This window comes from Ctenocephalides felis, unplaced genomic scaffold (assembly GCF_003426905.1).
Source record: "Ctenocephalides felis isolate EL2017-DRISC unplaced genomic scaffold, ASM342690v1 CF-g0.4_SCAFFOLD_03573, whole genome shotgun sequence".
Lineage (NCBI taxonomy): Eukaryota > Metazoa > Arthropoda > Insecta > Siphonaptera > Pulicidae > Ctenocephalides > Ctenocephalides felis.
In genome coordinates, this window is record NW_020539727.1 from 531,443 (window position 1) to 556,308 (window position 24,866).

A 24,866-nucleotide genomic window follows, 5' to 3' on the forward strand; every position below is an offset into this window, starting at 1 on the left:
TAAAAACACCGCTGTCACAACGACAAAATAAATATGTTGAAAAGAAAAAAAAATGAAAAAAATGGTATGCTAAGACAACAAAAATACTATTGGTTTGGTGTGAAGATTTTCAATTATTATTATGTACTTGTACAGGTTTGTTATTAATAAGTATGGTACTGTTTATATCATCTGTTTTAATATTTTATAAGGACCTTTAAATAATGGCATTAATTTTTTGCATTTCTGGGGTACGGTGTTTCATCTCTAAGTAATACTAGGTCGTCTATTTTGAATAATTTTGGATTCGAATTTCTATCATAATATTCTTAGATTTTCTTTATTTTTTATAAGATTTTCACGTGCCTAAAATTCGCCTGTTGTAATCTAGATTTCAGTTCGTTCGTATATATGTCATAATTGTACAGTATGTCGTTTTCTTATTAATAAATAAAGGTAATTCAATTTTTCGTCCAAATAGTAGTTCAAAGGGTGTGTAATTGTTGACTTATGAATAGTTGTATTATGAATAAAAATTGCATATTTAACACATTTATCCCAATTGGTTTGCGTACTATTGTTATATGATCTAATATTTTGTATGAGATCCCTATGCATGCGTTCACAAGCCACGCCGTTAGATTCTGGTCTGTATGATGATGTAGTAATTTTTTGATTTTTAAAAGTTTACAAACGTCTTTAAATAGATTACTAGTAAAAGTTGTTCCTAAATCTGACAAAACTTCTTTGGGAATACCATATTTAAAAATATTTCTGATACAAAAGCTTCTGCAACTGTAGCGCTTTCTTGATTTGGAATAGGTATTGCGCCCGCAAATTTGTCAAATCACAAATAAAAGTTAAAAGTATTTATTCTGATAACTGAAATGGGATATGGTCCGCATAAATCTATACAAACTTTTCGAAGGGTTCCTTAGCAGTAGTTGTGATTATCATGGGCTCTTTAATTTTCCGGGATACTTTATTTTTTTGACATTCTACACATGTACTTATAAAATTTTGATCTGTCTTCTCATTTTTGGCCACTTGTAAAATTTCTAATTTTGTTATAGTTTTTCTAGTGCCTAAATGACCACCATTAATTTGAGAAATATTAATCATGCAAAACTTTTTCTATTTCATCTTTTGTTAAATTTTCAATTATTTTACTCTACATAAATTTCGATTTTAATATTTGTATCTTTAAAAATATATCTTAGCATCATTTAAAATCTTCGTAAGAAAGGTGACAAAAATTTGGAAACTGAATTGGATTAGGAATTGCCAAATAATTTATGTTCTTCTCTAACAAATATTTCTTTAAATTACATAAACAATAAAAAAATCAGCTAGTTTTGGCTGTGAAATTTCGTCATTAACAATAGAATATATTATGTGGTTAGATGAAGATTGAATGTCTATAAAGTTTTGTTTATCTGCATCATTATTTTTTTCTAAAATGTTTTTATGTTCGAAAAGATCAAATAGACTTTGTACTTTTTCAGATACTTTTGAGGTCTTTGATACAAATATTAAAACATTTTGATTTTTAGTTATTGAAGTAATGAAATTGTTATTATTCTCTACTATGTTCATATTAAAAATAATTTTTTTATTTACGGTATCTAAAAATGTCTGATAATCATCGCTTGGTGTAGTGGCTAAAAATGTAAACTTTGTATTTTCTTGTATTTCTTTAGTACTTTCATGAATATTTCCCGTATTTTCCTAAATATTTTTATTATCATTTTGCAATTCGAAAAATGATCTAGATAAACTGTCTGCATTTGTATTTGTTTTTCCTGCTTTATAAATAATTTCAAATTCAAACTCTTCTAGGGTTAGTCGCCAACGCATTTGTCTAGAATTCGGATTTTTACAATTATACAAATATATCAAAGGCATATGATCGGTATATAATTTGAAAGGTTTTCCGTATAAGTAAGGTCTAAAATGATTAACACTCCAAACTATTGCTAATAATTCTTTATCTATTGTGGAATAATTTAATTCGTTTTTATTCAATGTTCTAGATGCGTATGAAATTGGAAGATCAGAACCGTTTACATTCTGAGATAAAACTGCTCCTATAGCTACGCCACTGGCGTCTGTTGTTACTGAAAAATCTCTATTAAAATTCGGGTATTGTAAAATTGGAGGATTTATTAATTTTTCTTTTAATGTATTAAATGAAATTTCACATTGTTCGGACCAAATGAATTTTGAATTTTTCTTTAATAATTTTGTTAACGGATTCGCTATTTTTGAATAATCTTTTATAAATTTCCTATAATAACCTAAAAATATTTTAATTCCTTTGGGGTTTGATGGCGTTTTAAATTCACTAACTGCTCTAATTTTTTCAGGGTCTGGTAATACACCGTCTGCGCTAATAACATGACCTAAATATGAAATTTCGTGCATTAAAAACTGACATTTATCTGGCTGCAATTTTAAATTATGTTCTCTTAATTTTTGAAATACTTCTACTAGATTATCATTATGTTCTATTAATGTTTTTCCGTAAACGATTATGTCATCCATATAAACTAGTGTTCTTATACCTTGTAGACCTGATAGAACTGAATTTGTTAATCTTTCTAAAGTCGCTGGACCACCTTTTAAACCGAATGGTAATCGTTTGTATTCGAAATGACCTAAATCTGTTGAAAATGCAGTTTTTTCTCTATCTTCTTTATTTAAAAGTACTTGATGAAAACCCTGTGCTAAATCTAACGTTGTAAAAAATCTTGAATTACCTAATTGATCAATTATATCTGTAATATTTGGTAAAGGAAATGCGTCTGACTTTGTTACTGAGTTTAATTTTCGGAAATCTACACAATTTCTCCATTTTTTATTACCTTGACTATCTGGTTTCTTAGGAACAACAATAAGAGGAAAATTCCAAGGACTTTGTGATTTTTGAATAATATCATTTTCTAACATTTGGCTAATTTGATTTTTAATTTCCTGTTTGTGAACGTGAGGTAATCTATATGGTTTAATATAAATTGGTTTGACGTCTTTCTCTACGGGCATGCTATGTGTTAAAGTTTCGGTATGTGTTAACTTATCATTTTCCAAAAAAAAATAAATCATTAAAGTTTCGACAGTTACGTAAAATTTGTTCTTTTTCTAAATGAGTCATGTGTTCAGTTCTAATCAAATTTAAAACATTTTGAATTCTTTCGTTCTTATTTACGATTGGTTGAAAATTATTTGTATTATTAGAAGATTTTGTAAATAAACATGTTAAATCAATATCTGAATTATTATCGGGATTTTGTGTTTTCCTTTCTAAAATTTCGTAATTATCTAAATTTTCAAAGATTATGTCACTTTCACTTAAAATTTGTTCTGATTGTGTTGGATTAATAACATTTATATGTACAAAATTTTGATTCGGTTCGACTATGCAATTTCCAATAATTAAACCTGAACTTAAACATTTTGATAAACATACTTTTGGTTCGCTAAAATTAATTTTTACTTGTAAAATTTTTTCAACTCTAGGTGGTATGACATAATCTTTTGAATTAAATAATTTTGCACAAATACTTTCATTTTCAAAATTTAACATGACTGTTTTGGATTCTATATCTATATTTGCTTTAAATTTGGTTAAAAAATCTTTCCCTATAATGCCTATTTCCCTAGTTGGTAGGTCTCTTACAACTTGGAATGGAAATTCGGTTTCTTGCCCATTAAAATTTAGTCCTAAAAATACCGCTCCTAAAGTTTTAATTGTATGGTTTGTTATACCGCCAATTTCTATACTCAATTTCGTGTAAATGGTCGAATCCAAATCTAATTGTTTTAAATCTATCAGTGAAATGTCGCTACCTGTGTCAACTAAAAATTTTGAAAAAGTATCATTCGTGTTAGTAGTGGATAATTGAATAATATCAAAAGTTCTTGAATTATTTAAGAGAAAACTATTTGGAACTTGAGTTTTTATTTCGTTAATGCCCTTGTCGAAACGGGCCCCAATCCGTTTTTTGAAGTTGTTGTCTGAGGTTGTGGTTCTTGGTTGTTCGTTTCTTGAATTTGTTCATTTGTGCTATCTGTCTGACAGTAATATGCCTGTCTGTTTTCATTTGTAGGAATAAAAGATTTTGGTGGATTATAACTATTATTTCTTGGATAAAAACTTTTTCGACTTGGATTTCTACATTCTTGAATTAAATGCCCCGGTAATTTACAGTAGCTACAAAATTTATTATTATTATTAGTACCATTATTTATGTTCGTTGAATATTTATTATTATTTTGATTTAAAAAGCATTGTGGAGATATATGTCCGCGTTTTTTACAAGTAAAGCAGATAACATTGTTGGAATTTGGATTTCTAAAACGAAATTGATTGTTAGTAAATTTTGTCGCGTTTCTAATGTTTTCTTCTTCTATGGCAAAATTATTTGCTTCAGAGATACTAGTGAATCTACAACATTTTACTAGAGTTCTTATGGGTTCTCTAAGACCATTTTCAAAAGCTTTTATGCCTACTTCAGTAAATGTTGTTTGCGTTCTGTCAGCTGAGTCTTGTCCTAGTAAGTTTATGTTTGAGTAATAAATTTGTCGTAATAGTTCTTCTATTTTGTCTCCAAAACTTTTTACAGATTCATTATATGTTTGTTTTAAACTACTCATTTCAGATAATAAACTTGCAATAGGTCTTTTTACCGAATATTCTTTTGTTAAAAAAGCTTTTAAATTTTTCCATGATTCTATTTTCATAAATTGAATTTTTGCTAAAATATTTTTGTCTAATTTTAGTTTTATAATGCTAAGCAATTTTTCCGCTTCTGTAGGTGTTAAATCAGTATTTAATGAATCACATGCCGTAACAAATGCAGGGAGCATTGAAGGTTCTCCGTCAAAAGTTGGAATTAGAGAAATTGCCGTTTGTAAACAAAATCTTGCATCAGAAATTGATTCAATTGTGCTATTCATCATTATGTATTTGATTGAAAAGGAAAAAAAAGAAAAAAATTTAGGAAAAATACAGTAAAACAGAAGCGCAAAAATTTACAATATACAAAATATTTAAATTTAGTTTACTAACTTGGAATCCTTCTGAATATTTTCCTTTTGGCCTGGTACTTGTAGTAGTTCAAGGGACTTACAATGTTGCACTAACACTCGAATATGCACTGAAATTTTCTAACACGTTTTCTTGATTTTTTTTAACAATTTTTCTTGATTTTTGAATCTTGATTTCTGCTATAAACTAGAGTTTTCTTGATTTTCGGGTCTTGATTTATTTTATACTTCGGGTCTTGAATTATTTTATACTTCGGGTCTTGAATTATTTTATACTTCGGGTCTTGAATTATTTTATACTTTGGGTCTTGAATTATTTTATAATTTGAGTCTTCGGTTTTCTGATCATCAACTACGTCCACTTTTGGCAAGGCTATCCTCGGAGGCAAAGTTTTCCACGATGTACTGCCTAGTTTGAAGTAGCACCCTTATATTTTTTGTCACTCTTGGCAATTATTTTTCAAACGCAGTTCTTTCAAGCTCACAAAAAAATTTTGAATGTTACTTCATCAGTCAAACACCGCTGTCACCAAATAATATGTTGGGCACCGCGTTGATGAACAGAAAGAGCTGTTGGCGCCGCTATATGCAAATCGGTGTTGTTGCTCTGGACCTTCCGGAGTTCCTGAAACTTACTTGCTGAAAATAATTGAGATTGATAAATGAAAAGACTATTACAAAAACTTCACTTTATTTCACTTTAAGTACAAGGAACTCGGAGGTATTGGAAGAGAAGTGTTTGCCCGGCGACCGACAGATTAAGACTGATTTATTTCATAATTATTAAAACTAAAATCCTTTGAAACGTAGTGGGGATTTGTCTCGAATATTCTATGCAACGAAAAGGACAAGTAATGAATTTAGCTGATTAAACAAAATGTTATTCATGCGAACTTGGTGAGAATTGTTAACTAGGCGGAATGTCGATAATATGATCTTGCTGAGATTTGTCGACGTAGATTTATGATTTCGTGAGAGAATGTGTAATGTCAGCTACTACGCAATAGTCTGAGAAAAGTTAATATGAACCGTTAATATCAGCTAAAGCTCAGGGGTTCTAAGATTTCAGTCTGGACTTGTTAGGAATCTAATATTATGACAGTGGTTAGCAACTTGTAATATCAGGGAGTGTACAACAATACATTATTGTAGTAAATAATATGCGCTCGTATTTGAAGAAATGTCCGGGCTCGTCCGGGATTTGAACCCGAAACCTCCCGCATCCTAAGCGGAAATCATACCCCTAGACCAACGAGCCACGCGGTATATTCAATGAACACATTTTACACATGATTTGCCACTTACATTTATTATCTAAGCCAAAATCATACCCCTAGACGACCTAGCCACGGGTTTTATCCTGTGCGTGTTTGTGTTGCATACAATGTACAACATTGTAGTAAATAATATGTTCTCGATCCAATATACATTATTGTAGTAAATAATATGTAGACCAACGAGCCGCCGGTTTCACCCAGTGCGTGTTTGTGTTGGATACACTGTACAACATTGTAGTGAATAATATATTTTCGATCCAATATACAATATTGTAGTAAATAATATGTACTCGAATTTAAAGAAATGCGGGACCTCCCGCACCCTAAGCGGAAATCATACCCCAAGACCAGCGAGCCACGCGGTCTACTCGAAAAACTCTATACCAACGAGCCACGGGTTATACCCAGTGCGTGTTTGTGTTGGATCCAATGTACAACATTGTAGTAAATAATAGGCACTCGAATTTAAAGAAATGTCAGGGCTCGTCCGGGATTTGAACCCGGGACCTCCCGCACCCGAAGCGGGAATCATACCCCTAGACCAACGAGCCACGGGTTGTACCCACTGCGTATTTGTGTTGCATCCTATGTACAACATGCCACGGGTTCTACTCAATAAACACATTTTACACATGATTTGCAACTTACGTTTAATATCTAAGCCGAAATCATAACCCTAGTCCAACAAGCCACGGGTTTTATCCAGTGCATGTTTGCGTTGGAATCAATGTACAACATTGTTCTAAATAATATGTTCTCGATCCAATATACAATACTGTAGTAAATAATATGTGCTCGAATTTAAAGAAATGTCCGGGCTCGTGTAAACTGCATATATGATGAATAATATAATCATCAAATACTATTGGGTATAAACAATATGCATTGAATATTCCAGAGTATAAATAATAACTACTTTACGCCCCCGGGTGGGCTCGAACCACCAACCTTTCGGTTAACAGCCGACCGCGCTAGCCAATTGCGCCACGGAGGCTCTTAACGCTTCTTGATAATAGTAGGAGTAAATTATATATAGCATAAACAATAATTATAATTATTGAACAATAATGGGTATAAACAACAATTATTCTTATACCCATTAAACTACACTAATCTGTAACCCACGGCGCAACGAGTGCCCAATACCTGTTCATACATCGGGCCCGATTCACTTCACACACAAATAGTTAACATTTACTTCACTCCTATAAACTATACAAACTATATAAAGTCTACTTTCGGTTTGAGGGACAGCTTCTGTCCAGGATTTGAACCCGGGACCTTCCCTACCCAAAGCGGGAATCATACCTCTAGACCAACGAACCACATGTTCTACCCAGTGCGTGTTTGTGTTGCATCCAATGTTCAACATTGTAGTAAATAAGATGTGCTCGAATTTAAAGAAAAGTCCGGGTTCGTCCGGGATTTGAACCCGGGACCTCCCGCACCCTAATCGGAAATCATACCCCTAGACCAACGAGCCACGCGGTACACTCAATAAACACATTTTACACATGATTTGCCACTTACGTTTATTATCTAAGCCAAAATCATACCCCTAGACCAACTAGCCACATGTTCTATACAATGCGTGTTTGTGTTGCATCCAATGTACAACATTATAGTAAATATCCGGGCTCGTCCGAAAGGATAACCGAAAAGGAATTATTAGAAAGCATAGAAAGCCCCATAGAAGTTTTGAACGCACAATGCCAAAAAAGTACTTATACTAATAATTATAAACAAACAGGGAAAAACGTATTATTGACTTTCAGAGGCACTAAGCTACCTGAAAAAATATCTTTACACTATGTTAAATGCCCGGTAGAATTATATGTATCAAGAGTTATTCAGTGCTATAATTGCTTGAGATATGAACACGTAAAAAATCAGTGCAAAGGCAAAGCTAGGTGTAGTCGATGCACAGGACCGCACAACATCAGGGACTGCAATTCGAAAGAATTACCAAACTGTATATTTTGCAAAAAGGAGCACTATGCAACTAGCAAATTATGTCCGGAGTACGAAAAAAATAAAAACATAAAAACATTGGCCGCTATGAAAGGTATATCACAGAAAGAAGCATACAAAATTTTATTCAACAAGCCATACGTTAAAGCGACTAAACTTAATTTAAATAGCAAAAAAAATGAAAACGCGTTTCCGGAACTTATAGCAAAGAATGCTGGGATACCGAGAACAGTCGGTCAAGGGAAACTGACATACAATAAAAAAAGTAACAGCAAAAGTATGGAAAAAGAAACTGAAACAAACAAAACTGACAGAGAGGAACAAAGCAAAAGAATGGAAGAAGTACGTGAAAAAGATATAGTCAAAAATAACGAAAAGATGGATGACAAAGAAGAAGTACGGGAAGAGAATAAAACGGAAAACAATGGAAAAAGCGAAAATATAAATCAAATGAATGGCGCACAATCTGTAGAAAACATCAAAAAGGGTGAGAAAATTGCAAATAAAACATATAAAATAACAGATGAAAGAATAATAAATATAATAGATGAAATGATTAATGAAGGAGAAGGGTACAAAGGGAAAGAAATAGACGTGATAAAAAAATGGAAAGCAATGTGAACATTATATAATAAATAAATATAAAAATAAAAATGAGTGAAATAAAATAGTTAAAACTCAATTGCAGGTCATTGAACGCAAATAGAGGAAGCATAGAAAATTATATGTATATTAACAAAATAAACATTACGGCTTTGTCAGAAACTTGGTTGAAAAACAATGTTAAATACAAATTTAGAAATTACTATTTGGAGACTGATAATAGAATTGATAACTACGGTAGGGTTGCCTTTCTAATTGCAAAATATATAAAATACTCAAGAGGAACACTAGTAAATAATGACCCATATATTCAAGCTTGCTTAATAAATATAACTGGTAGAAAAACATATAATTTGGCTGTTATATATTGTGCACCAAATGCCAACATAAACAATGTGAAAGACATTTTCGAACAAATTGAAAATCCAAGAAAAATAATGGGAGATTTTAACGCTCAACACATAGCGTGATCAAGAAATCAGGATGCAAAGGGCCCTATATTATATGAAATTTTGGTTGAAGAGCGGCTTATGATACTAAACTACGGATCAAATACAATGATAGAAAATCCATATAAAAGAATAGGAGCAGGCGACTTAAGCATATGCTCGCCCAGTATGACAATGGACATCGAATGGAGTGTGTCTAATGAATCTCTGGGGTCGAATCATCTTCCCATAAAGTTAAAAATAAATTATTCACAAGAAATAAGAAAAAACAACACAACTCGAAAAAAAGTGGGACTTGAAAAAAGCAAATTGGGACAAATACCAAAAGAACTCCAGACATCGGTAAGCTAATAAAATATATAAATCAAGCGGCCAAAGAAAGCATTCCTAGAACTAGTCAAAATAATAGATTACATTTCAAGCCTTGTGTATGGTGGGATGATGAATGCGAAGAAATAGTCAAGGAGCATAGAAAAGCATTCTTAGAATATAAAGAAAGCAGCGAATTTCAAAAACTATGAAAAATACGTAAAAATTAATGCTCAGACCAAAATCAAATTGAAAATGAAAAAGATAGACTCTTGGATTAAATTCAACAACAGTATAAATTTAGAGATGGGTTATAAAAAAATCTGGCAGACTGTGAAAAAGTTTAATAAAAAAGTGGAGATTCCAAATCAAGAGGCATCAATAAACAACGAATTTGGAGATGAACTATTAGAGTATATGACTCCTGAAATTGTAGTTAACAAAACAAGAGAAACAAATCCTAGAAGTCAGATAGATAGTTTGGTTACTCTAATATGCTTAGAAGAAATAAAAACAATTGAAATAAAAAAAATGGATATAACACCAGAAAAAGACCAAATACACTACGAAATGCTATTTCAAATGAATGATACATGGAAAGAATACTTAGTGAAAATATTTAAGGACTTTATCGAACGAGCCTATATACCGAGAAGCCTGAAAGAGAGCATAATCGTGCCAATTATAAAAAAAGGACAGGACACAAGACTAGTAAGCTTATATAGACCTATATGTTAAGAATCTAATATATTAAAACTCTTTGAAAGAATTATGAAAAGCAGACTAGAATGGTACATTGAAAACAATAATATGATACCTAATTTTCAATTTGAATTCAGGAAAGGAAAAGGAATAAGAGATTGTTACAGTGTATTATTTAGTAAAATACAAATAATGCACTCCCAAAACGGATATATGATGTTATTATCAATAGACATTAAAAAAGCCTATGATAACGTGAACCATGACATAATAGAAAAAAAAAATTGAGAGGCATGAACATCAATCCTAAATTCGTGTCATTAATAATGGAGTTATTAAGAAACAGAGAGACTTTTGTCAGATATAACGGGCGCCTATACGGGCCCAGACTAGCCAACATAGGGCTCCCACAAGGATCAGGATTAAGCCCCATACTTTTCAACCTATATACATATGACCTAAAGGAAGTGGTGAAAGAACCTGAACCAATATGCGGACGACATAGCCCTCTATGTAATAGATAAGGATTGAGAGAAATACAAGGAATACATGAGCAACAGTGTATTACAGTTGGAAGAATGGCTAAAATACATTGGATTGGAATTGGCACACAAAAAATCGGTTGTGATGCAATTTAGTAGGCATAGGAAGTATGATCATATTGGTGACATTCAGCTGGGAAAACACAAGTTTCCAGTTATGGATGAACATAAAATTCTTGGAATAACATATGACAAAAGAAAATGTGAAAAGGGTAATATAAATATATTGAAGACAATTTGCAATATGAAATGGGGAGCGCATCCGGCAATTTGTCTAAACATATATAAAGTATTGATAAGGTGTCATCTAGATACCATAAGCTTTATGAGTAAAAATCTCACCAAACGAGATATAGACAAATTGAATAAAATTCAATACTCAGCAATACGAATTTCATAAGGTGCGCTGAAATCCTCTCCAATAAATACACTATTAGCAGAGTCCGGAGAATTAGAATCAAGGTGGGAAATAATATCTAAAAGATATTCAATATCGAAGGTAAGCAGAAACGACCATATAGTGTTACAAACATTGAATAATCTAAAGGATTTATGTGAGGGAAATACATATTGGAGCAGAAAAGAAAACCCGATCTTAGTGAGTAGCTACCTACGGATAAGTAAATAGAAACAGTTAATAGCGCAAGATCTAGATTGCCAATTCCACTATCCTTTGGAATATAGGTGGTTAAACCAAAACAACATAATAATAGATAAAATTCCTGACAATCCTTTGATACAAAGAGACAAAATGAACTTTATATTTAAACAAGAAATAAATAAAACACATCCAAATTACACACTTATTTTTACGGCTGGATCAAAGAAAGAAGATGCAGGTTGTTCCGTGTATGTACCCCGAGTCAATATAGAACAGAAATATAAATTGCCCGAAATTGCTTCTAGTTTCACTGCCGAGATGACGGTCTCAAAATAGCAATAAATATAATAGAAGAAGAAAAAATTACAAAGAGTGTTATTCTATCTGACTGTAAATCAGCTCTAGAAGCTATAAAAAGAACGAAAAAGCAAATAAAATAGTATATGAAATAATAGATAAAACTATGAGTCTAAGAAGGAAAGGATTTAACCTAAAATTTATGTGGATAAAGGGACATGCAGGAATAGCCGAAAATAAAAAGACGGACGAGCTGGCCAAGGAGCTATCAGCAGATATCAACAAAATAATCACGAAAGAACTAAGAGAAAAATGGCAAAGTATATTCGACAACATTAGTCAAAGAAAAGAGAAAATATATCGGAAAATAAATTCAGATATTCATTCGAAACCGTGGAGTCAAAAGATAACTGAAAACCGCATGCACATCACTACAGTCATAAGAATGCGAATTGATCACACAAAAAATAGAGCATTTCGGCTACGAGATGGACTATCGAGGTTCGAAGAGTGCGACTGCGAAGAGGGAGGGCCTGAAAATACGGATCACATTGTTTTTCGATGCAAGAAATATACAACACAGAGAAAAGCGCTTTACCAATGCCTAGAACAAAAAAATATAGTTTTTTCAACGAATACGACAATAATATCAGCTATGAAAAACTGATGAATAATAATAAAGATGTAACCAAATATTTATTTGAGTGCCAAAAATATTTATAGACAACTAAGTTAATTTATCAATTTATTTAAGCTAGTTATTCAATCTAATTAAAATTATTGAAATTAGAATTTATTATTATTTTAATCACTATTGAAAATGTAAGAATAGATTAAGTTAGTTATTCTATTAGTCAGTTTTAAGAGATGACTGTATATTATTAAATAGAAGTCAATAAAACATATATAAAAAAAGGCTCAGACGAGATTCGAACTCGCGACATACTGTTTACTTGACAGGCGCTTCAACCAACCAAGCCACGGCGCCGGGGATAGTCAATCGGGGTTACCAGAATTGTCGCCAATATTGTAAAAAATATAAAAAAAATTATGCGGCAGAATCGGTCTTTAAAAACTATAACTGTTATACAAAAAACTTTAATAAAGACGAGCAAAGCACACGATGTATTTTTATTTAATTGAAAAACTCCGGCGAGATTCGAACTCGCGAACTCCTGTTTACTAGACAGGCGCTTTAATCAACTAAGCCACGGCACCGGTGTTAGTTAATTCGGATTACCAAAGTTGTCACCAATATTATAGGAAGTATTGAAAAACACATGAAAAGCTCCAGCGAGATTCAAACTCGCCATCTCCTGTTTACTAAACGGGCTCTTTAACCAACTAAGCCACGGCGCCGGCGGTAGTTAATCGGGGTAACTAAAGTTGTCGCTAATATTATAGGAAATATAGAAAAACACACGAAAAGCTCCGGCGGCGAGATTCGAACTCGCGATGTCCTGTTTACTAGACAGACGCTTTAACGAACTAAGCCACGGCGCCGGTGTTAGTTAATTGGGGTTACCAAACTTGTCACCAATATTATAGGAAGTATAGAAAAACACATGAAAAGCTCCAGCGAGATTCAAACTCGCCATCTCCTGTTTACTAGGCGGGCTCTTTAACCAACTAAGCTACGGCGCCGGCGATAGTCAATCGGTGCAACTAAAATTGTCGCCAATATTAGAGGAAATATAGAAAAACACACGAAAGGCTCCGGCGAGATTCGAACTCGCGATGTCCTGTTCACTAGACAGGTGCTTTAACCAACTAAGCCACGGCGCCTGTGATAGTTAATTGGTGTTACAAAAGTTGTGGCCAATATTATAGGCAATATAGAAAAACACATGAAAGGCTCCGGCGAGATTCGAACTTGCGTTCTCCTGTTTACTAGACAGGCGCTTTGGCAAATAAGTCATGGCTCCGGTGATAAACAATTTGCGTTAACAAAGTTGTCACCAATATTATAAAACATAAAAAAAACACATGAAAGGCTCCGGCGAGATTCGAACTCGCGATCTCCTGTTTACTAGACAGGCGATTTAACCAAATAAGCCACAGCGCCGGTGATAGTTCATTGGGGTTTCCAAAGTTGTCACCAATATTATGTGAAGTATAGGAAATGCTCCAGCATGATTCGAATTCGCAATCTACTGTTTACTAGACGGGCCCTTCAACCAACTAAGCCACGGCGCCGGTTATAAGCATTTTGGGTTAACAAAGATGTCGCCAATATTATAGCACAAATAAAAAAACACACGAAAGGCTCCCGCGAAATTCGAACTCGCGATCTCCTGTTTACTAGACAGGCGCTTTAACCAACTAAGCCACGGCGCCGCTGATAATTAACTGGGGTTACAAAAGTTGTCGCCAATATTATTGGAAATATAGAAAAACACATGAAAGGATCCGGCAAAATTCGAACTTGCGGTCTCCTGTTTACTACACAGTCGCCTTAAACAACTAAGCTACGTTTACTAGACAGGAACATTAACCAACTAATCCACATTTATTAGACCAGCACATTAACCAACTAAAACACGACGCCGGTGATAATAAATTGGGGTTACCAAAGTTGTCGTCGATATTATAGAAAATATACAAAAACACAAGAAAGGCTCAGATGAGATTCGAACTCACGATATACTGTTTACTTGACAGGCGCTTTAACCAACCAAGTCATGGCACCGGTGACAGTTGATTGCAGTTACCAAAGTATTCGTACTCGCGATCTCCTGTTTACTAGGCAGACGCTTTAACCAACTAAGCCACGGCGCAGGTGATAGTTTATTGGGGTTACCATCGTTAACTTGAGTAAATCTGTTTGTGAAAACAACGGCGCCGTGGCTTATTTGGTTAAAGCGCCTATCTAGAAAACAGGAGATCGTGAGTTCGAATCTCGCCGGAGCCTTGAATTTGATTTCTTTGGGTTCTGTCCTGAAGGAGCCTTGATTCTTGAGATTTTCGCAAGAGATTTTCCTCAAAATATTGTCGTTAACTTGAGTAAATCTGTTATTCACAAAATATTGTGAAAACAACGGCCTCAAAATATTGTCGTTAATTTGAGTAAATCTGTTTGTGAAAACAACGGCGCCGTGGCTTGAGATTTTCCTCAAAGTATTGTCGTTAACTTGAGTAAATCTGTTTGTAAAAATAAGGGTGCCGTGGCTGAGTTGGTTAAATCGCCTGTCTAGTAAACAGGAGATCGTGAGTTCGAATCTCGCCGGACCCTTGGATTTGATTTTTTTGTTCTGCCGCAAAGGAGCCTTGATTCTTGAGATTTTCACAAGAGATTTTCCTTAAAATATTGTTGTTAACTTGATTAAACCCATTTGGAAGAACAACGGCGCCGTTGCTTAGTTGGTTAAAGCGCCTGTCTAGTAAACAGGAGATCGTGAGTTTGAATCTCGCCGAAGCCTTGGATTTGATTTTTTTGTGTTCTGCCCTAAAGGAGCTTTGATTCTTGAGATTTTCACAAGAGATTTTCCCCAAAATATTGTCTTGAAAAATCAAAATATAACTTGAGTAAATCTGTTTGTGAAAACAACGGCGCCGTGGCTTGAGATTTTCCTCAAAATATTGTCGTTAACTGCCCTAAAGGAGCCTTGATTCTTGAGAATTTCACAAGAGATTTTCCTCAAAATATTGTTAACTTGATTAAATCCATGTGGAAGAACAACGGCGCCGTGGCTTAGTTGGTTGAAGCGCCTGTCTAGTAAACAGGAGATCGTGAGTTTGAATCTCGCCGGAGCCTTGAATTTGATTTTTTTATGTTCTGCCCTAAAGGAGCCTTGATTTTTGAGATTTTCCTCAAAATATTGTCGTTAACTTGAGTAAATCTGTTCGTGAAAACAACGGCGCCGTGGCTTAGTTGGTTAAAGCGCCTGTCTAGTAAACAGGTAGTTAATAGGGGTTACCAACGTGGTTGCTAATATTATTTAACAGGTTAATGCGCCTGTCTAGTAAATGTGGCTTAGTTAGTTAAAGCGCTTGTGCATGAAATCCCACTTTGAACAATGGGGTGAGCTTGTAGACGTTGTAGTCATTAAGGATGCCAAAACAGCGCCCACGTGGCTTTGGCTTTGTCACCTACTCTTATTCCAGTATGGTTGATAATGCCCAAAACGCCTGACCTCACAGAATCGATAGCCGACTTGTTGAAACAAAGAGGTCTGTGCCAAGACAGCAGGCTGACAGGAGTGAAGCCAATGCTACCACAAAAAAAACTGTTTGTGGGAGGCATTTGGGCTGAGATGGAGGAGAACGACTTACAAGAGTACTTCAAAAAGTTCCGGCAGATCTACAGCGTCAATATTATAACGGAACGTGCTACTGGAAAGAAACGTGGCTTTGCATTTGTTGAATTTGAAGACTATGACACAGTTGATAAGATAGTTTTACAGAAGCACCACGAAGTTTGTGGGAAGCCTATTGATGTTAAAAAGACTGTATCAAAACAGGACATGATGAAACGTCAAGGCGATCATCCATCACGAGGTGGTGGCGGTGGGCGGGAAATTTCTGGTAAACGAGGTGGCAATATGGTAGCCGATGGTGGTCAAGGAGGCTGGAACGACCGCGACGGAAATCAAGGTGGCGACAACTGGGGCGGTAGCAGGGGTTATGATAATGATAATTGGGGAGAGCCACCAAGTCCATGGGAGAACAACAAGGTTATGGAGGTGATCCAGTTCCTAACAACTTGCCTTCAAATCGAGCTCAGCCTTATGGCAGCTCTGGTGGTTACGGGAAAGGTGGCAATAATAAGGGCGTAGGTGGTGGTGGATACCAGAGCTGTGGCGGAGGCAACCAAGGAGGTGGTGGTGGATCTGGAGGGAACAGTATGGGAGGCGGTGGGGGATACCCACAGAGATCATATTAATGACTAGATTCCAACAGTTAGGGGTAGAAAATAATCGAAACGAAAATCAGGAGTTAATTTCTGCCGGTCGTTGGATTAATACATACATAGGAGTTTAATGATTGCAAAATTGACGTAAAATTTAATTATAATAATAATTTATAAATATTATATTACTATAGGAATTAGAGTAATTATATGTTTTACTTACTATATATATTTAGGTATTGACAAGTGTTTAGTGTAAGTTCCGTTTTACTTGTAACCGTGTAAGGAGAGAGGACAGTTTTTTTTGTATTTTACATTGGATAAGAATAATTAAATTATATAATAAAACAAATTGGCCTGATAATAAAAGGCTCCGGCGAGAATCAAACTCACGATCTCCTGTTTACTAGACAGGCGCTTTAGCCAACTAAGCCACGGCGCCGTTGTTTTCGCGAACAGATTTACTCAAGTTAACGACAATATTTTGAAGAAAATCTCAAAAATCAAAGCTCCTTTAGGGCAGAACACAAAAAAATCAAATTCAAGGCTCCGGCGAGATTCAAACTCACGATCTCCTGTTTACTAGACAGGCGCTTTAACCAACGGCGCCGTTGTTCTTCCACATGGAATTAATCAAGTTAACAATTTTTTGAGGAAAATCTCTCGTGAAAGTCTCAAGAATCAAGGCTCCTTTAGGGCAGTTAACGACAATATTTTGAGGAAAATTTCAAGCCACGGCGCCGTTGTTTTCACAAACAAATTTACTCAAGTTATATTTTGATTTTTCAAGACAATATTTTGAGGAAAATCTCTTGTGAAAATCTCAAGAATCAAGGCTCCTTTAGAGCAGAACACAAAAAAATCAAATCCAAGGCTCCGGCGAGATTCGAACTCACGGTCTTCTGTTTACTAGACAGACAAATGGGTTTAATCAAGTTAACGACAATATTTTAAGGAAAATCTCTTGTGAAAATCTCAAGAATCAAGGCTCCTTTGGGGCAGAACAAAAAAATCAAATCCAAGGGTCCGGCGAGATTCGAACTCACGATCTGCTATTTACTAGACAGGCGCTTTAACCAACTAAGCCACGGCGCCGTTGTTTTCACAAACAGATTTACTCAAGTTAACGACAATAATTTGAGTAAAATCTCAAGAATCAAGGCTCCTTTAGGGCAGAATACAAAAAAATCAAATTCAAGGCTCCGGCAAGATTCAAACTCACGACCTCCTGTTTACTAGACAGGCGCTTTAACCAACTAAGCCACGGCTCCGTTGTTCTTTCAAATGGATTTAATCAAGTTAACAATATTTTGAGGAAAATCTCTTGTGAAAATCTCAAGAATCAAAGCTTCTTTAGGGCAGAACACAAAAAAATCAAATCCAAGGCTCCGGCGAGATTCGAACTCACGATCTCCTGTTTACTAGACAGGCGCTTTAACCAACTAAGCCACAGCCACGTTGTTCTTGCAAATGGATTTAATCAAGTTGACTACAATATTTTGAGGAAAATCTCTTGTGAAAATCTCGAGAATCAAGGCTCCTTTAGGGCAGAACACAAAAAAATCAAATCCAAGGCTCCGGCGAGATTCGAACTCAGGATCCCCTGTTTACTAGACAGGCGCTTTAACCAACTAAGCCACGGCGCCGTTGTTTTTACAAACAGATTTACTCAAGTTAACGACAATATTTTGAGGAAAATCTCAAGAATCAAGGCTCCTTTACGGCAGAACACAAAAAAATCAAATTCTCCGGCGAGATTCGAACTCACGATCTCCTGTTTACTAGACAGGCGCTTTAACCAACTAAGCCACGGCGCCGTTGTTCTAGCAAATGGATTTAATCAAGTTGACGACAATATTTTGAGGAAAGTCTCTTGTGAAAATCTCAAGAATCAAGGCTCCTTTAGGACAGAACACAAAGAAATTAAATTCAAGGCACCAGCGAAATTCGAACTCAGGATCCCCTGTTTACTAGACAGGCGCTTTAACCAACTAAGCCACGGCGCCGTTGTTTTTACAAACAGATTTACTCAAGTTAACGACAATATTTTGAGGAAAATCTCAAGAATCAAGGCTCCTTTACGGCAGAACACAAAAAAATCAAATTCTCCGGCGAGATTCGAACTCACGATCTCCTGTTTACTAGACAGGCGCTTTAACCAACTAAGCCACGGCGCCGTTGTTTTCACGAACAGATTTACTCAAGTTAACGACAATATTTTGAGGAAAATCTCAAGCCACGGCGCCGTTGTTTTCACAAACAGATTTACTCAAGTTAACGACAATATTTTGAGGAAAATCTCAAGAATCAAGGTTCCTTTAGGGCAGAACACAAAAAAATCAAATCCAAGGCTCCGGTGAGATTCGAACTCAGGATCTCCTGTTTACTAGACAGGCGCTTTAACCAACTAAGCCACGGCGCCGTTGTTTTTACAAACAGATTTACTCAAGTTAACCACAATATTTTGAGGAAAATCTCAAGAATCAAAGTTCCATTACGGCAGAACACAAAAAAAATCAAATACTCCGGCGAGATTCGAACTCACGATCTCCTGTTTACTAGATAGGCGCTTTAACCAACCAAGCCACGGCGCCGTTGTTTTCACAAACAGATTTACTCAAGTTAACGACAATATTTTGAGGAAAATCTCTTGTGAAAATCTCAAGAATCAAGGCTCCTTTAGGGCAGAATACAAAAAAATCAAATTCAAGGCTCCGGCGAGATTCGAACTCACGATCTCCTGTTTACTAGACAGGCGCTTTAACCAACTAAGCCACGGCGCCGTTGTTTTTACAAACAGATTTACTCAAGTTAACGACAATATTTTGAGGAAAATCTCAAGAATCAAGGTTCCTTTAGGGCATAACACAAAAAAATCAAATCCAAGGCTCCGGCGAGATTCGAACTCAGGATCTCCTGTTTACTAGACAGGCGCTTTAACCAACTAAGCCACGGCGCCGTTGTTTTAACAAACAGATTTACTCAAGTTAACGACAATATTTTGAGGAAAATCTCAAGAATCAAGGCCCCTTTACGGCAGAACACAAAAAAGTCAAATTCAAGGCACCGGCGTTGATTTACTCAAGTTAACGACAATATTTTGAGAAAAATCTCTTGCGAAAATCTCAAGAATCAAGTCTCCTTCAGGACAGAACACAAAAAATCAAATTCAAGGCTCCGGCGAGATTCGAACTCACGATCTCCTGTTTACTAGATAGGCGCTTTAACCAACTAAGCCACGGCGCCGTTGTTTTCACAAACAGATTTACTCAAGTTAACGACAATATTTTGAGGAAAATCTCTTGTGAAAATCTCAAGAATCACGGGCCTTTAGGGCAGAACACAAAGAAATCAAATTCAAGGCTCCGGCGAGATTCGAACTCACGATCTCCTGTTTACTAGACAGGCGCTTTAACCAACTAAGCCACGGCGCCGTTGTTTCACAAACAGATTTACTCAAGTTAACGATGGTAACCCCAATAAACTATCACCTGCGCCGTGGCTTAGTTGGTTTTTAAAGCGTCTGCCTAGTAAACAGGAGATCGCGAGTACGAATACTTGGTAACTGCAATCAACTGTCACCGGTGCCATGACTTGGTTGGTTAAAGCGCCTGTCAAGTAAACAGTATATCGTGAGTTCGAATCTCATCTGAGCCTTTCTTGTGTTTTTGTATATTTTCTATAATATCGACGACAACTTTGATAAGCCCAATTTATTATCACCGGCGTCGTGTTTAGTTGGTTAATGTGCTGGTCTAATAAATGTGGATTAGTTGGTTAATGGTCCTGTCTAGCAAACGTAGCTTAGTTGTTTAAGGCGACTGTGTAGTAACAGGAGACCGCAAGTTCGAATTTTGCCGGATCCTTTCATGTGTTTTTTTATATTTCCTATAATATTGGCGACAACTTTTGTAACCCCAGTTAATTATCAGCGGCGCCGTGGCTTAGTTGGTTAAAGCGCCTGTCTAGTAAACAGGAGATCGCGAGTTCGAATTTCGCGGAAGCCTTTCGTGTGTTTTTTTATTTGTTCTATAATATTGGCGACAACTTTGGTAACCCAAAATGCTTATAACCGGCGCCGTGGCTTAGTTGGTTGAAGGGCCCGTCTAGTAAACAGTAGATTGCGAGTTCGAATCTTGCTGGAGCTTTTCATGTGTGTTTCCTAAACTTCACATAATATTGGTGACAACTTTGGAAACCCCAATGAACTATCACCGGCGCTGTGGCTTATTTGGTTAAATCGCCTGTCTAGTAAACAGGAGATCGCGAGTTCGAATCTCGCCGGAGCCTTCCATGTGTTTTTTTTTATGTTTTATAATATTGGCGACAACTTTGTTAACGCAAATTGGTTATCACTGAGCCATGACTTATTTGCCAAAGCGCCTGTCTAGTAACAGGAGAACGCAAGTTCGAATCTCGCCGGAGCCTTTCATGTGTTTTTCTATATTGCCTATAAAATTGGCCACAACTTTTGTAACACCAATTAACTATCACAGGCGCCGTGGCTTAGTTGGTTAAAGCACCTGTCTAGTAAACAGGACATCGCGAGTTCGAATCTCGCCGGAGCCTTTCGTGTGTTTTTCTATATTTCCTCTAATATTGGCGACAATTTTAGTTGCAACCGATTGACTATCGCCGGCGCCGTGGCTTAGTTGGTTAAAGAGCCCGTCTAGTAAACAGGAGATGGCGAGTTTGAATCTCGCTGGAGCTTTTCATGTGTTTTTCTATACTTCCTATAATATTGGTGACAACTTTGGTAATCCGAATTAACTAACACCGGTGCCATGGCTTAGTTGATTAAAGCGCCTGTCTAGTAAACAGGAGTTCGCGAGTTCGAATCTCGCCGGAGTTTATCAATTAAATAAAAATACATCGTGTGCTTTGCTCTTCTTTATTAAAGTTTTTTGTATAACAGTTATAGTTTTTAAAGACCGATTCTGCCGCATAATTTTTTTTATATTTTTTACAATATTGGCGACAATTTTGGTAACCCCGATTAACTATCCCGGCGCCGTGGCTTGGTTGGTTGAAGCGCCTGTCAAGTAAACAGTATGTCGCCAGTTCGAATCTCGTCTGAGCCTTTTTTTTATATATGTTTTATTGACTTCTATTTAATAATATACAGTCATCTTTAAACTGACTAATAGAATAACTAACTTAATCTATTCTCACATTTTCAACAGTGATAAAATAATAATAAATTCTAATTTCAATAATTTTAATTAGATTAAATAACTAGCTTAATTAAATAGATAAATTAACTTAGTTGTCTATAAATATTTTTTGGCACTCAAATAAATATTTGGTTACATCTTTATATATACTCATCAGTTTTCATAGCTGATATTATTGTCGTATTCGTTGAAAAAACTATATTTTTTTGTTCTAGGCATTCGTAAAGCGCTTTTCTCTGTGTTGTATATTTCTTGCATCGAAAAACAATGTGATCCGTATTTTCAGGCCCTCCCTCTTCGCAGTCGCATTCTTCGAACCTCGATAGTCCATCTCGTAGCCGAAATGCTCTCTTTTTGTGTGATCAATTCGCATTCTTATGACTGTAGTGATGTGCATGCGGTTTTCAGTTATCTTTTGACACCACGGTTTCGAATGAATATCTGAATTTATTTCCCGATATATTTTCCCTTTTCTTTGACTAATGTTGTCGAATATACTTTGCCATTTTTCTCTTTGTTCTTTCATGACTATTTTGTTGATATCTGCTGATAGAAGGCTGCTTATTTCAGTTCCCAAATAACATCCCTCTTTGGCCAGCTCGTCCGCCTTTTCATTTTGGGTTATTCCTGCATGCCCTTTATCCACATATTTTAGGTCAAATCCTTTCCTTCTTAGACTCATAGTTTTATCTATATTTCATATACTATTTTATTTGCTTTTTCGTTAGGTCTTTTTATAGCTTCTAGAGCTGATTACAGTCAGATAGAATAACACTCTTTGTAGTTTTTCTTTTTCCATTATATTTATTGCTATTTTGATGGCCGTCATCTCGGCAGTGAAACTAGAAGCACTTTCGGGCAATTTATATTTCTGTTCTATACTGAGTCGGGGTACATACATGGCACAACCAGCACCTTCTTTCTTTGATCCATCCGTGAAAATAAGTGTGTAATTGGATGTTGTTTTATTTATTTCTTGTTTGAATATAAAGTTCATTTTTTCATTTTCACTGTCAGTAATTTCATCTATTATTATGTGTTTTAGTTTACCCACCTATATTCCAAAGGATAGCGGAATTGGCAATCTAGATCTTGCGTATTAACTGTTTATATTTATTTATCCATAGGTAGCTACTCACTAAGATCGGGTTTTCTTTTCTGCTCCAATATGTATTTTCCTCACATAAATCCTTTAGATTATTCAATGTTTGTAACACTATTTTGTCGTTTCTGCTTACCTTCGATATTAAATATCTTTTTGATATTATTTCCCACCTTGATTCTAGAGGTAATTCTCCGGACTCTGCTAATAGTGTATTTATTGGAGAGGATTTCAGCGCACCTAATGAAATTCGTATTGCTGAGTATTGAATTTTATTCAGTTTGTCTATATCTCGTTTGGTGAGATTTTTACTCATAAGCTAATGGTATCTAGATACACCTTATCAATGCTTTATATATGTTTAGACAAATTGCCGGATGCGCTCCCCATTTCATATTGCAAATTGTCTTTATATATTTATACCCTTCTCACATTTTCTGATATGTTTAATATCTGGCTCTTAAATTTGATTTTTTTGTCATATGTTATTCCAAGAATTTTATGTTCATCCAAACTGGAAACTTGTGTTTGCCCAGCTGAATGTCACCAATATGATCATACTTCCTATGCCTACTAAATTGCATCACTACCGATTTTCGTGTGCCAATTCTAATCCATTGTATTTTAGCCATTCTTCCAACTGTAATACATGTTGCTCATGAATTCCTTGCATTCTCTCAATCTTTATCTATTACATAGGGGCTATGTCGTCCGCATATTGCAGTGCACACACAGGTTCTTTCACCACTTCCTTTAGGTCATATGTATATAGGTTGAAGAGTATGGTGGGGGGCTTAATCCTGATCTTTGTGTATCTGATACCATTCAAAACTTGAAAAAAAAAAATTCCTTATTTTTTTAATTATCAATCCTTTCACTTTTCCGGATTTGAATCATCATTTGTGCTTTTGCTACCTTTACTATCTACTAGGTTGGAGTTTCCTATCTTTCTTAAATCTACAATATTTTGATCTATGATTTTCTCAGGTGTATTGTTCACATTTTTTTCTGTACCTTTTTTGCATACCTTTATGATTATTTGTCTCAAATCTTCGGAAGCACTTCGTTTTTGTGACTTCGTATCGTCACAATCCATCTTCTCATGTCTGGAATTTAATTTTCTCGAAACATGTTCATTTTCAATTCTATTTTTGGGCTGGCTTTTCTCTTTTCAGCCAGCCTCTTCTTCACCATACTTCCCGCTACTCATGCGAGAATTACATTCTTTTGCAATAATTAATCAAATTATATTACTTACTTCCAACACTTACAATTTTGACAGATCACTTTTATTTACACTGTTACTGCCACGATGTTCACTCAAAGGAGCCTTGATTCTTGAGATTTTCACAAGAGGTTTTCCTCCAATATTGTCGTCAACTTGATTAAATCCATTTGCATGAACAACGGCGCCGTGGCTTAGTTTGTTGAAGCGCCTGTCTAGTAAACAGATAAGATCGTGAGTTCGAATCTCGCCGGGGAATTTGATTTTTTTGTGTTCTGCCCTAAGGAGCATTGATTCTTGAGATTTTCCTCAAAATATTGGTAACTGTTTAAATCCATTTGGAAGAACAACGGCGCCGTGGCTTAGTTGGTTAAAGCCCGGACGAGCCCTGACATTTCTTTAAATTCGAGTGCCTATTATTTACTACAATGTTGTACATTGGATCCAAACACGCACTGGGTATAACCCCGTGGTTCATTGGTCTAGGGGTATAGGGGTTTATTGAGTAGACCGCGTGGCTCGTTGGTTTAGGGGTATGCCTCCCGCTTAGGGTGCGGGAGGGCCCTTTAAATTCGAGCACATATTATTTACTACAATGTTGTACATTGGATGCAACACAAACACGCACTGGGTAGAATATGTCGCTCGTTGGTCTAAGGGTATGATTTCCGCTTTGGGTGCGGGAGGTCTCGGGTTCAAATCCCGGACCAGCCCGGACATTTCTTCAAATTCGATTACCT

General features: G+C 35.6%; 12 non-coding genes and 1 pseudogene across 12 annotated transcripts; 3 read left to right on the forward strand and 10 right to left on the reverse strand.

The window, feature by feature from the left end:
• Positions 1–6,211: 6,211 nt before the first annotated feature.
• On the reverse strand, positions 6,212–6,283 carry Trnap-agg. Its single transcript has one exon. It is a non-coding gene; the product is annotated as a tRNA-Pro (tRNA).
• A 498-nt stretch (positions 6,284–6,781) lies between these two features.
• Trnap-cgg lies at positions 6,782–6,853 on the reverse strand. The gene has a single exon. It is a non-coding gene; the product is annotated as a tRNA-Pro (tRNA).
• A 369-nt stretch (positions 6,854–7,222) lies between these two features.
• On the reverse strand, positions 7,223–7,296 carry Trnan-guu. The gene has a single exon. It is a non-coding gene; the product is annotated as a tRNA-Asn (tRNA).
• Positions 7,297–7,713: 417 nt separating this feature from the next.
• On the reverse strand, positions 7,714–7,785 carry Trnap-agg. The gene has a single exon. It is a non-coding gene; the product is annotated as a tRNA-Pro (tRNA).
• A 5,702-nt stretch (positions 7,786–13,487) lies between these two features.
• On the reverse strand, positions 13,488–13,561 carry Trnat-agu. Its single transcript has one exon. It is a non-coding gene; the product is annotated as a tRNA-Thr (tRNA).
• A 1,052-nt stretch (positions 13,562–14,613) lies between these two features.
• Positions 14,614–14,687, forward strand: Trnas-aga. The gene has a single exon. It is a non-coding gene; the product is annotated as a tRNA-Ser (tRNA).
• Positions 14,688–15,772: 1,085 nt separating this feature from the next.
• Positions 15,773–16,658, forward strand: LOC113389264 (annotated as a pseudogene).
• Positions 16,659–18,973: 2,315 nt separating this feature from the next.
• On the reverse strand, positions 18,974–19,047 carry Trnat-agu. The gene has a single exon. It is a non-coding gene; the product is annotated as a tRNA-Thr (tRNA).
• Positions 19,048–19,334: 287 nt separating this feature from the next.
• Positions 19,335–19,408, reverse strand: Trnat-agu. Its single transcript has one exon. It is a non-coding gene; the product is annotated as a tRNA-Thr (tRNA).
• A 102-nt stretch (positions 19,409–19,510) lies between these two features.
• On the reverse strand, positions 19,511–19,584 carry Trnat-agu. The gene has a single exon. It is a non-coding gene; the product is annotated as a tRNA-Thr (tRNA).
• Positions 19,585–19,797: 213 nt separating this feature from the next.
• Positions 19,798–19,871, reverse strand: Trnat-agu. Its single transcript has one exon. It is a non-coding gene; the product is annotated as a tRNA-Thr (tRNA).
• A 114-nt stretch (positions 19,872–19,985) lies between these two features.
• On the reverse strand, positions 19,986–20,059 carry Trnat-agu. Its single transcript has one exon. It is a non-coding gene; the product is annotated as a tRNA-Thr (tRNA).
• Positions 20,060–21,120: 1,061 nt separating this feature from the next.
• On the forward strand, positions 21,121–21,194 carry Trnat-agu. Its single transcript has one exon. It is a non-coding gene; the product is annotated as a tRNA-Thr (tRNA).
• Positions 21,195–24,866: the final 3,672 nt, after the last annotated feature.